The sequence below is a fragment of the Periplaneta americana genome, chromosome 3 (genome assembly GCF_040183065.1).
Source record: "Periplaneta americana isolate PAMFEO1 chromosome 3, P.americana_PAMFEO1_priV1, whole genome shotgun sequence".
NCBI classification, from domain to species: domain Eukaryota; kingdom Metazoa; phylum Arthropoda; class Insecta; order Blattodea; family Blattidae; genus Periplaneta; species Periplaneta americana.
The window spans coordinates 98,335,449-98,346,918 of record NC_091119.1 but is presented as its reverse complement, the minus strand read 5'-3'; the positions used below and the strand labels follow the sequence as shown (position 1 = coordinate 98,346,918).

General features: G+C 34.9%; 1 protein-coding gene across 3 annotated transcripts in view; it reads right to left on the bottom strand.

Moving 5' to 3' along the window:
- Positions 1-561: 561 nt before the first annotated feature.
- Positions 562-11,470, bottom strand: part of LOC138696308 (uncharacterized) — a 92,811-nt gene continuing 81,902 nt past the window's right edge. For 2 of the 3 annotated variants that reach the window (XM_069821084.1, XM_069821086.1), the window contains exon 5: positions 562-1,959. The gene's annotated coding sequence lies outside the window, so the exon portion shown is untranslated. Of the gene's footprint in view, positions 1,960-9,749; positions 11,022-11,470 lie in introns of those variants that run through there. The other variant, XM_069821083.1, reaches the window with a different exon arrangement.

The window sequence follows — 11,470 nt, the reverse complement described above, 5'->3', positions numbered from 1 at the left end:
GCCTCTTTGCAAGTTTACCTTCTTTACTTTTCTTCCTATGACCATGATCTTCGTCTTGTTGGAATTTATCTTCATCCCATACTGCTCACAGCTGTCATTTAGCTCCAGTAGCATATCCCTTAGTATCATCTCCTCTTCTGCTAACAATGCCATATCATCAGCAAATCTTATACATTTTATTCTTCCAGAGAGAGAGAGAGAGAGGTGGGGGAGGGGGAGAAATTAACACGGTAGTGTTGAGGTTAAGGCATTGTGTTGCAAAGTCAGAAAGTCGTGGGTTCAATTACCAATGGGGTCATGTTTTTTCTCCATTGATCTAGTCCTTCCAGCCATACTATGGTGCTGGGATTTACTCAGCCTCCAAATAAATGAGTATCAACCTTTGACCCCATTATCTCCTGGCTTAATTACCTCATAAGTGGTGCCTTGTTGGTATTACTTGTGAGGTTCGACTTGTCTTCGGAAAGTTGACTAAACAACAACATCTGCTACATATGTACACACCAAGAAAAGACAAATGTTGACGAGGTACACATGTAAGAATGATTTCCATAAATTTTATTTTACACGTCTTTAAATATTTCGTATATTTCATACTTCACATCATACAACATAATTTTACATATTTTAACAATAATCCAAAATTATTATTACATTTCGGTTTAATATTACACATTTCACAACATACGATATAATTTTATATATTGCATGGAGTTTTACATTCAAAGTGAAATTCCAGGAATTAGTTGTCACCAACAATGACTCGTTTCAAAAGTTTTCCTTTGTTGTTTTCAAAACGCATAAGAATTTTCAATGGTCACTTATTATGTAACCATGGTACCAGTCACATCTTCATTATCATCCATTCTGAAGAACTGGATTTCTATTGAAGTACTCTAACAACAGATGGTAAACTATAGTTGCCCACTTCACCACCACTGACCTGAATGAAAATGTTAAGCTCTCTATTCTGGATGATTTTTTTTCCTCAGAAAAAAGAAAACAAGGAAACCCAGCATCGATCATCCCCATAGCTGGCCTAGATCTCTTCAGTTCCTGCTTTCATTTTTCTTTTTGATTTGTTTTACATTTATTTTACAAACTTCAAGTTACAAAACAATTTGTAATTAAATACCGACACAGCAAAAGTTGAATGGCTGCCAAGTATAACACCGTAACTTTATTCAGTGAAGTGTTAAAACATGACAGAATGATAGAAAATAAATGATTCCATGTCACTCCAAAAGTTTTGATTCCGATTTTTGGAGTAGTCATTACTGAAGAGATTAGAAATAACATAATTGGAAAATATACAGTGCTTACCCATAATGGTATTGTTTCTCAAACTTTAACAATGAAAGCCTAAAACAAATTAAAAAAAATACTGCATAACTGAAGCAGAAGTAAGAGTGCATTCATAGAAAGTGATCATATGAATGAATTCACTTGCATCGTACACCTGAATAAATATGCTACTATAATCTGGGTATGGCAGGTTAGAGCATTAAATTTTCCCCTCAAGTTTCATCATTGGGGAAATTTCTCGACTTTTCAAGAATTAGAACGATATTCATGACTTTACATGACCAAATTTAATTTCCCTAACTTCTGACACACAGAAAGTGGACACCCTGAGTTCTAAAATGCTCAGTTCAGTTCCATATGTCATTTCAATTGGCTTCCCGATAGCATAAAAAAAAACTGTAGGTTTCAGGTATGCCTTTCAAAGAAGCCATGGGAATAATCGAAGATGCAGTTCAGAATGTTAGTATTGTACCGGGTGAAGTGGATAGTGTAAAATGCAGGATGTACTGAATAAGAACCCCAAATAGTCAAATCTTCTTAAATGTCTCGCTTATTTCATGGTGAAACTGTAGAATCTTCTGAGAATATTATTGTTAGCATAATTCCTCTCTGTAAATACGCACCAGTGTCATCTTGCGATGTGGAGCGATCTTCCTGTGTATAAAAACACATTCTCAGACAAAAGACTGCATGACAACAGAACATTTGGAAAAGTATAATGTAATTAGTTGTGCATCCCCTTCCAATGTAACTTAAAAGATTTACCTGTGGACCACTGGTCTTTCAGTACTTTTGCATTCATTCTGATGTTCTAAAATTAATTCGAATTTAATATTTTTAGCAGAAGTGAATTCATTATTAATTAATGTGAACTAATTATTTTGAATTTACATGTACGAATTTCTCAGTTTGACTAGCTGTAACCTACAAAAATTAAAGAGGAGGTATATTCTCTATTTTCTAATAAAGAAATTAAATATATGTTACATTTAAATTGCTTCATTACATATTTAACCAATTATTGTATTCTGATCTTCCTCTTGAGTGCTGTAGTGCTGTGTTCACAGCATCTGAGTGAGTACACAAATCTGCCATAAATGTTTAGTCGCATATCTATTTACTTTGTTATAACTCTGAAAATATATTCATAATGAAAACAGAAACAAAAAATCAAGTACATTCTTATTATTGATCATTGGGTTGCCCTAGGAAGAGATAGAAGGAAAATTTCTTGTAGATCGTAACAGTTCTTTGAAAAGATGATGATGGTGATGATGATGATTCAAACGAATCAATTGGCACCTATAGTAAAAATATAAGCAATATAATACATATTTCACAATAAAATAATACCTACCTGTAAGCACTAGAAATCCATATTCATTTTCATGGACATTTTTAAACTGTCTCTCAACGCTGGTATGATAAATATAGCAGATTCTCACAAATAAGGCATTTTGCTTTGTGGTTGTACCTACTTTGTACAAAAATACGCTTCTTTCCACTTTTCATAGAAAAGACACAAGGAAGACATTTCATTATGTACTCTCATCTACCTGTTATGACACACCTTCATGTTCACATCAACCTTCAAGAGAGTAATGTTCTTGTGAGGAGGTCACACACTCAAAACAAATGTGCACCCCCCTGACTTACCACATCCTCTTATCTATGCTCACAGCATGCATTGAACTAATGTGCTACAAGATTTATAGGCACAAGTTGATGAACTTAGTATTATGCTACACTTTTATTACACGATTATTTTAGAACTTCAAGTAGTTCTTAATTTTCTACAATCTTACAATAATTATTGTTGTACAGTAGTATTTCAGTGGGATGTCCCACATTTTAATTTATAACTTTGTGGCAGTGGTACAGTAAAATCTCTCGTATCCGGCAATACCAAAACAACGGCACTTTTGGCTAGACCAAAAAAAAAAGTCATTCCTGTGAAAGGAAAGAGTCTGACAAAGATGTGAGTGAATTTCATGGATTGCACATGCCGCATATTATGTTTACGCTTTACATTGTTGACATGTGAAAACATAGACAAAAAACCCGCTATAGCCCTGGAGTATATCAGGTAGTATCGGTAAGCTGTCTCTTGGACCTTGCAAACAATGCACAGAGACGATATCTTTAAATTTACCACTTGAACTCGCCCGTTTCGAAGGGGTGTTGGATGAGTCTAAATAGGAAAGTGTGAAATTCTCTGTTCCTACAGCGCACAAAAATTTCATTTGAGTGATAGATAGTATCATGGCTATTACCGCTAAGCACTGCTGTTATACAGTGGATTCTGCAAAACACAAGCGAAATATTCTTATGCTCAAATCATCGAGCATTACTTCATCTCATATTTGCGTTACTTTGCTCTTCACATCACATGACCACCATTCAAAATTGTCGTAAGGTTACGAAAACTTTTAGTATTTTTTACACTATTATGTATTAACTGTATTACAATAATTATGAACTGATTAATGTACATTACCGTATTGAGTACTAAAAATAAACATTGTACGTATTTCAAAACTTTATTTTTAACCCCTTACTGCAGTCATTACCAACTGGTCGAGTTGTGATGTCAGGGCCGAGCTCGGAGCTGCGGTGACTCATAGATTGTCAGAGCTACTAGCTCTGGTTGAATGTATAAGTCTAATAATGTAATGTAGAGAATAAGTAATATACAGAAAGGAAAGTTGATATCGGTTCCTTTGATTATGATGAAGCCATGTTGAAACCAGGCCTGCTATACATACCAGTAATACTCGTACAAAGAAAAATATAAAAATGAAAAAGTATTAGGTACAGAATTAGAGTTATTATACATAATAGAAAAATACAGTACAGTAGTAGTGGTAGTAGTAATAATAATAGCGTAATAATGATACTAATTATATTTACATAGGGCTATTATATTTTATACGGTACGCAAGGAATACCATAAATGGGCAATGCCTTTTGTCTCATGTTTTAAAATTCCCATTCATTTATGAAGCAACTACAAATATGTAGAATCTACATTGTAGACCTGGGGTGTAAGGGGTAGTGATGCATCTCCTATAGCCTCTCCTACCCAATTCCCAACCTCAACCTGCCTGTGGTACACCCTGCTTTTAACAGATGAGGATCTGGGGACCGAGTCACAGCGGTATAACTGTTTCATCTAAAATGGAGGAAATGCCATTTACATATGTGCTGGCCTATCACAGCACAACAGTGTCCCTCAGCGGCACATGAGGGAAAGGTCGGTGGATCTAAATAACATCTATTTAGTCCTCCCGGCTAGGTCTGAAGGACCCGTTGACCAACGACAGGTGCAGTCCCCCTTGCATAATGGGGGTTTAAGTCGGGTGGTGTAACTGCCACATTGTACAAACTGGTGCCCGTTAAGAAAACAGTTACATGAAAGCCACCTGTTCAAAAGTATTGGAAAGCACGACTGCTAATGGCTTCATTGCCAGATGCAAGGCACTAGACAACAACAACAACATTGTAGACCTACAAGTTCATGCCAAACATAGATTACATATTTCATTGTACAGTACCTGTATTCCTTAATCCTACTATTTCATCATTCGATATGAAGTAAAAAAAATGACATTTCATCTGAAATTGAGACAATATTACTCTATCTCACTTAAATTATCCACTTTCAACTTTACACCAGAAAATATAAATTCATGTGGGGCAGGAGAGTACTGCCATTTTTTCTATCATTTGTCTTAAGCACGTTGTACTGTACACAATTGTAGTATTGCATAAACTTATAAATATTAGAACTTAAAAACATCGTTAGAGCCACATTTTCAGTTCCTTTGGGTATCATATTCCTTTCTTGCTACGATCCCTTAACTCCACTTGAATTTTCACAGTGTGTGCTAAATCTTTACGGTAGTTAAAAACTTATCACATAAATTTTGAATTGGTCGCTATTTCCACCTGCAAGCTGAGAATCATTAAAGTTTTCCCCTATAGATACAATGAGGATACTTTACTTTGTACTGTACATGCCGTTTTTTTCGTCATTTTAATTCCCTCAATCTTTCTTTCTTAGGATTGTGAGCTGATAAATCAACTTCACTTCCAACAGAAATTTCAGGGTTGGTGCAATTACTTGCATTTTCATTATATCTTCAATCTAGTATAAGATATAAAATTATTTAAAGATATGTAGTTCTGATATCTACGTTATATCAGGTGACTTTCTACATAAGTAAAATAGGCCTATCTACTAAATAACTGCATTTAGCTTGGGTTGACACAAAGAGTTTTTAATAAAAGGCCAAGCCGCCCAGGACTACAGTTTAGTCTAGAAATAAGTCCACATGAACTTAGAGTTCGACAGAGCAGAATTGAAAGTTCAGGCCAATAAGGATAGTGGGTGTGGCAGGTGAAATGAATACAAATTCTTATTGGTTATCCATCAACGAATACAGTACTGTACTTTTCCTGTCCACCCCGAGACTTGTGTATGCGTTTCTAGTACCACAGTGGGTTTCGACAGTTCTGTCTCACAAACGGCACAATTCTCAAATAGAAAAAGAAGAGTCCATTAATTTAGAATCAGTGATCAATATGGATGTCCTAATCAATAAAATATTCTGTTTTCCTTTAACAAAAGTATCACTACAGAAGACAGAACCAATTCCCATTCAAATGGCAAACCCATTTCTTAGTGCCTGTATAGGGGCGTGTCTAATTCTCCTATGTAAGCAGTCAAACTATAGGATGTCGAACTTAAGAGCTTCCACTGTACATTAAATATCAGAAAGATACCAACATTATTCAAGTATAATAACGTGTACCTATCTCGTTCCTAAGACATTAATATATTATTATTATTATTATTATTATTATTATTATTAGGTACTGTAAATGCTAAGTTAAACTGGATTGCCATACACCACTGCTTTGATAGGGTCTGACGTTGCAGTTTGCTCTGAAAGTCTGGATTGCTACGGAGAACGAGAGAAACTCGCTATGACGTCACAGAGCATTGAGTTGGAAGTGACTGCCTTACTGCATAGGACAGTTTTGCACACACTGGTTCAATAACTTAAGTAGTTCTCTCTTTCTCAACTGATGTCACATATGGTCAAATCCAGTTATTCTTGACAGTGTGCCATATCTGACCCAGTATGCAGTTTGAAATATTATATACTTATTGTAAGTTATATGAATATAAAACCAATATGTGCCATATCTGTCCCAGTATGCTGAAAGGGGTTAAATATCTATATGAAAATTACTAAATTTCGACATGGAAAAAAAATGTTTGTGCGATACAGTGTGTCTTTACATAACATAAACGTATTTTCCAATTATCCGGCACTGGCCTTGTCCCACAGTTGCCAGATACGAGGAATTCTACTGTGGTAATCATATATGAAGTGCACTCAAATAGTGCGCGAAATGTAGGGGACATACATGAAGACTTTCCTTGGCTTTCATGAGACTTGTATCACAGTGTCAAACAAACACCCACTTTGATACCATCTCAGAATTTGTTGACGTTGTAGTACCAAATATTGGGGCTAGAAGTATATTTTCCAGGACTCTCTGTTTTCCTCCGAAAATCCGAAACATTTTTCAATTCCTGCCTAAAACTGCATCTGATATTATACACATTTAACCACAAAATATCTATTGACCTTACGATACTTTTCTTTGCACTTGCATTTTAAGCATCATTGTCTGTCCAAATACACCTTAGATTTTGCATCCAATGCATGGGCAAATGATAATAATAAATTCCACCAAAAACTCACAATCAGAATCCATTTTGTTGTGATTCACAAGATAAACTGCTTGCTATTGCCTCGAGAGCTCTCCACACACACTGATACTTGTCTCAGTTGCCAATTCAGACAAATTCCTTAAGACATCATACACGTTAGGATATGTTGCATGATACCGATGTATTAAGGCAAGTCTCATAGCGTACGGCCTGCTTAGTAGTTTAATGCAGATGGCATTAGTGTGAACTTTAATGGCACTGTTTCCATGTTAACTGATCATTTCCCACCACAGGTTGATGATGTCATAACCAGTTTACAAGCACGTGTTTATCATGAAGAATTACTGCCTTATCAATTCCGTTATTGCCGTACAAAGGGCTTGTAGACGTGAGTACTGTGTTCATGATGATCATGACTGAACGACGATTCTAAGACTCATGGCAATGCTGGAAGAAAGAGGCTCATTATTGAATGAGAAAAGAAAACATAACATGCTGTGAAGAATACTGCAATATGCAGATGATGTTCACAAGCAAAGGCTTGACTTCCCCTGAAAATCAATGCCAATTGTTACAGGAGACTAGCCACTCTGTGACAATGTGCCAAAGAACAACTTAGCATGTAAAAATCAGGCTGTGATAGCTGATCACACACAACCAAATCGTTTGCATTACTAAAACTGGTTTCTCAACTTCGTGGGAAACAAATCCTGGAATACTTATGGTGATGATGTAGTTTACTGACGAAGCTTCGTTTCATCTCTTAGGATATGTGAATTTTCTAAACCCGAGGATTTGGGTGTCAGAAAATTCTCATGCAATCCATAAGACACATCATTTGCAAAAGGTGCACATGTAATGTGCGCTTTCCATCAAGAGAATCACTGGAAAAATTTTCTTTGTGGGCACTATGAAGATTGGTACAAGAACATTTTCATAGCCTTCATGAAGCAACTAGACAGCATCACACTTATGCAGAAATACTTCCAGCAGGGTAGTGTCACATGGCAGATCTCTAATGACACTCAACACAAGCTTCACGGACTGTGTTATCTCCAAAATCTGTGGTCCCCAAAGTCACCAGATTACTTATTACTTATTATGGCAAAGTCACATTGAGATGTACAGATCTCTTGGATATGGAACAACAACTTTGTTGGAGAAATCATTGCAATAAGTGAAAGTCTCAGGAATCTTCTATGCCACATCAATAAATTTAAGAATGCAGTTATATTGTCAGACTCCAAAGCAGCTATTCTATCAATAATCTCTAGACACACACCTTCATCTCAAACAGCAGAAATAACTAAAATCCTCTCTCAATTAATAACATTCAATAAAAGAATTGTATTCCAATGGATACCATCCCATTGTGGAATCCTGGGAAACGAGACTGCGGATGCTTTAGCAAAGAAGGACAGCACTGCTACTTGCAGACCTGTTACTAAATCTACATATCACTCTGTGAAAAGATTTATTAAATCTACATACTTACACTTCAACAAACAAAATTTGATAACACAATTTCAAGGGAAAAAAATGGAACTCTCTGCATCATAATCCACAGTTGATTCCCGATTTACCACACATATCATCTGTAGCTGCATTTAGATTGGCAACAGGCCATGACTGTTTGGCCAAGCACCTGCATAGAATATATCAGTCCCCTAACTGCCCATTGTGCAATTCAAACCAAGAAATGGATTCAGAACACCTCAAAATCTGTGCTTCAGTGGCTGACTATGACAATATCTTTGAAAAATATTGGAGGGAAAGAGGTCAAATGACTTAATTGTCAAACGCCTGGCATTAGAAAAGAACAACATTGAGATGTATATTACAAAAAAAAAAAAAAATGGTGAAACATGTGCAAATATGTCTCAAACAAGAGGGAGGAATCTTTCAGAATTTGATATAATAAGTCATTCTCTCAATATGAACACCTTATTTATATATAGTTAAGTTACTGTTTAGTTCTAAGTGGAGCAATGGACCTATTTAAAATGTGTAACTTCCCACTAGAACACACTGTATTAGAACCATTTCGAAAGAAAAGATATAATTTACAAAAAAGATTAAAATTAACATTACTGTGTTTCATTTTAACAATATAAATTATAGCACATGGTTATTTATCCATAAGCCAGTGCTGTGTATGAGTTAGAACCTAGCATAACTTTGTGCCCGCACAACAGTTTGACTGCTATAAAAATGTTATTAACAATGAATAAGATTTGAACATTACTATGTATGTTAGCTACATTGTGTATACACAATTCAGTCAATTCCACTTGCTTATACGTGCACACATACATATACAATCATCTGGAAATATATCTGATTTATAAGAATTAAGACACAAATTACAGTATGTAACAGAAATAGGTTAACATGATTCAGTGGCAGTTTTCGATCACTTTACTATAGCAAATACACTTCTTAACACAATAGGCCACAGATGTCATTCAAAAGAGATTCTATTGTGTAAATATGGTACTTATGTCTGAGAAAAGTGACGAATAAATTCTCGTCTCGCTTGTTCACAAAAAGATAACCAGATTCTAGACAAGTTTTGTACGTAAAAATTAAAATAATGAAAACAATACCTACTGAGTGATTGCACGGCATAAGGAAGAGATTGACAAAAAAAAAAGGTTAGAAAGAAAGAGATGGGAGCATGTAAGAGTAAATGAAGTGATTTAATTTCACTGTAAATTTATTAATTAGGAAAACTAATATAAAAATATATTCAAAGAAACATAATGATACATTGCACAATGCCAGGTACAAAATATTCCGTCACATAGAAAGGAATGTCAACAGCCCACTGTATTCCATATATTCATTTTCCAAACTTGCTCTTTTATGTAATTACTGGTACTGTAAAGCAAGGGAATATCTGAGGAACACTGCAAGTACTGATATGTGTACTGAGTTGACCACGAAATAGTCAACTCTGACTTAAAGTGCAGCTACACATATCTCATGCCAAGACATCATGTTCAAATATAAAAATGCTTCCTATTATCTGAACCTTTTATGTTCACAAATATATACAAAGCTAATGAATTCTTTACAATTTTATGACTTACGACATCTTTAACAAAGATCAATATATATAACCTTTTACACGTTTCACAAAGAGAAAGAAAATTAAATATATAACTGAAAATAACATAACATTAACAAATCTCAACAACATTAAAAGAACAGAATTATTATAAAAGCCAACTTTTTTTGTGACTAGGTTAATTAAGCTTTTCCGTTGGAAGAAACGATTTCTATTTTGAAATGTATGCATGGACACACAGTACTTACCATAAATGCATCCCTGATTCTCACCAGTAACACACCCACAATTCTCGTTTGATTTTTCCGATTTATATACAGTGAAATCTCAGTATAACTTACATCAGAATATCAAATCTTTTATACTTTATAATGAAAAGTACTTTATTCTGAAAACCATGCCTTTTGATCTACTGTTATCAGTTGTGATTACAATTCTTGTGTCACAGAACGAATTCAAACACACATGTACACTTTAAAGAACTACTAAACTTTACAATAAAACACTTAATACTAACAGTTTAAAAAATAAAAAAATAATAATAAAAACTTTCTTAAAGTAAGAACTAGGATGACCTGAAGAAATCACTTATTTTTGTTTGAAGTGTTTTTTTCTAAGTAGGCTAGTTCATTTTCCAAAAATTGTTCTACTTCTGTCAAATATATCAGAATTATTTCTGAACATTTTCAGTCTTCTCCAGGTAAACTTCAAGTTCGTCTACACACTTCATTGCATCCACAGAAGAGATGGTTTCTACCTTAGTACTTTCTCCTGTTCTACCTCTCCTCTTCCTCTTCCTTCTTGTAGTGGTGGCTGTATCAAGAGAGATTCCACATTCACAATTTCACTCTCTGTTAGCTGCTGTGTTGTTTCTACCGTGGCATCAACTGAAACATAATCCTCGAAAGAGAGGGATGGAGGAATTTTCAATTTCTGTATTGCTTCTTTCCATACTTCACAGGCCAGATCCTGCTTCTCTTCAGTTTTCAAGCTGCTTGGAGAGCAGCATTGCCAACCCTGAGATTTGACTGGATCGCACAATTGATTCCAAATTATCGTACTTGTGATTGAAGGATCGTACACTACATACAAAATGGGCCTATTCCGATTATTTTACGTAAACTTCCTCCACAATTTTTTCTTCAATCGATTTTTTTAAATTCTTACAAGGAAATAATTGTTAAAAATTAAATACCAACATATAAAATGGTTTTTAAATACTTTGTTGTCTCCTTACATTGGGAGGATCCTCAGAAGGATCAACAACAGCAGGAACATAAAAGCCAGAACCTACATCTAACCCTTTTAAATTTTGTTTAATAAGAGCAAAACCAAGCTTTAAATTTAGG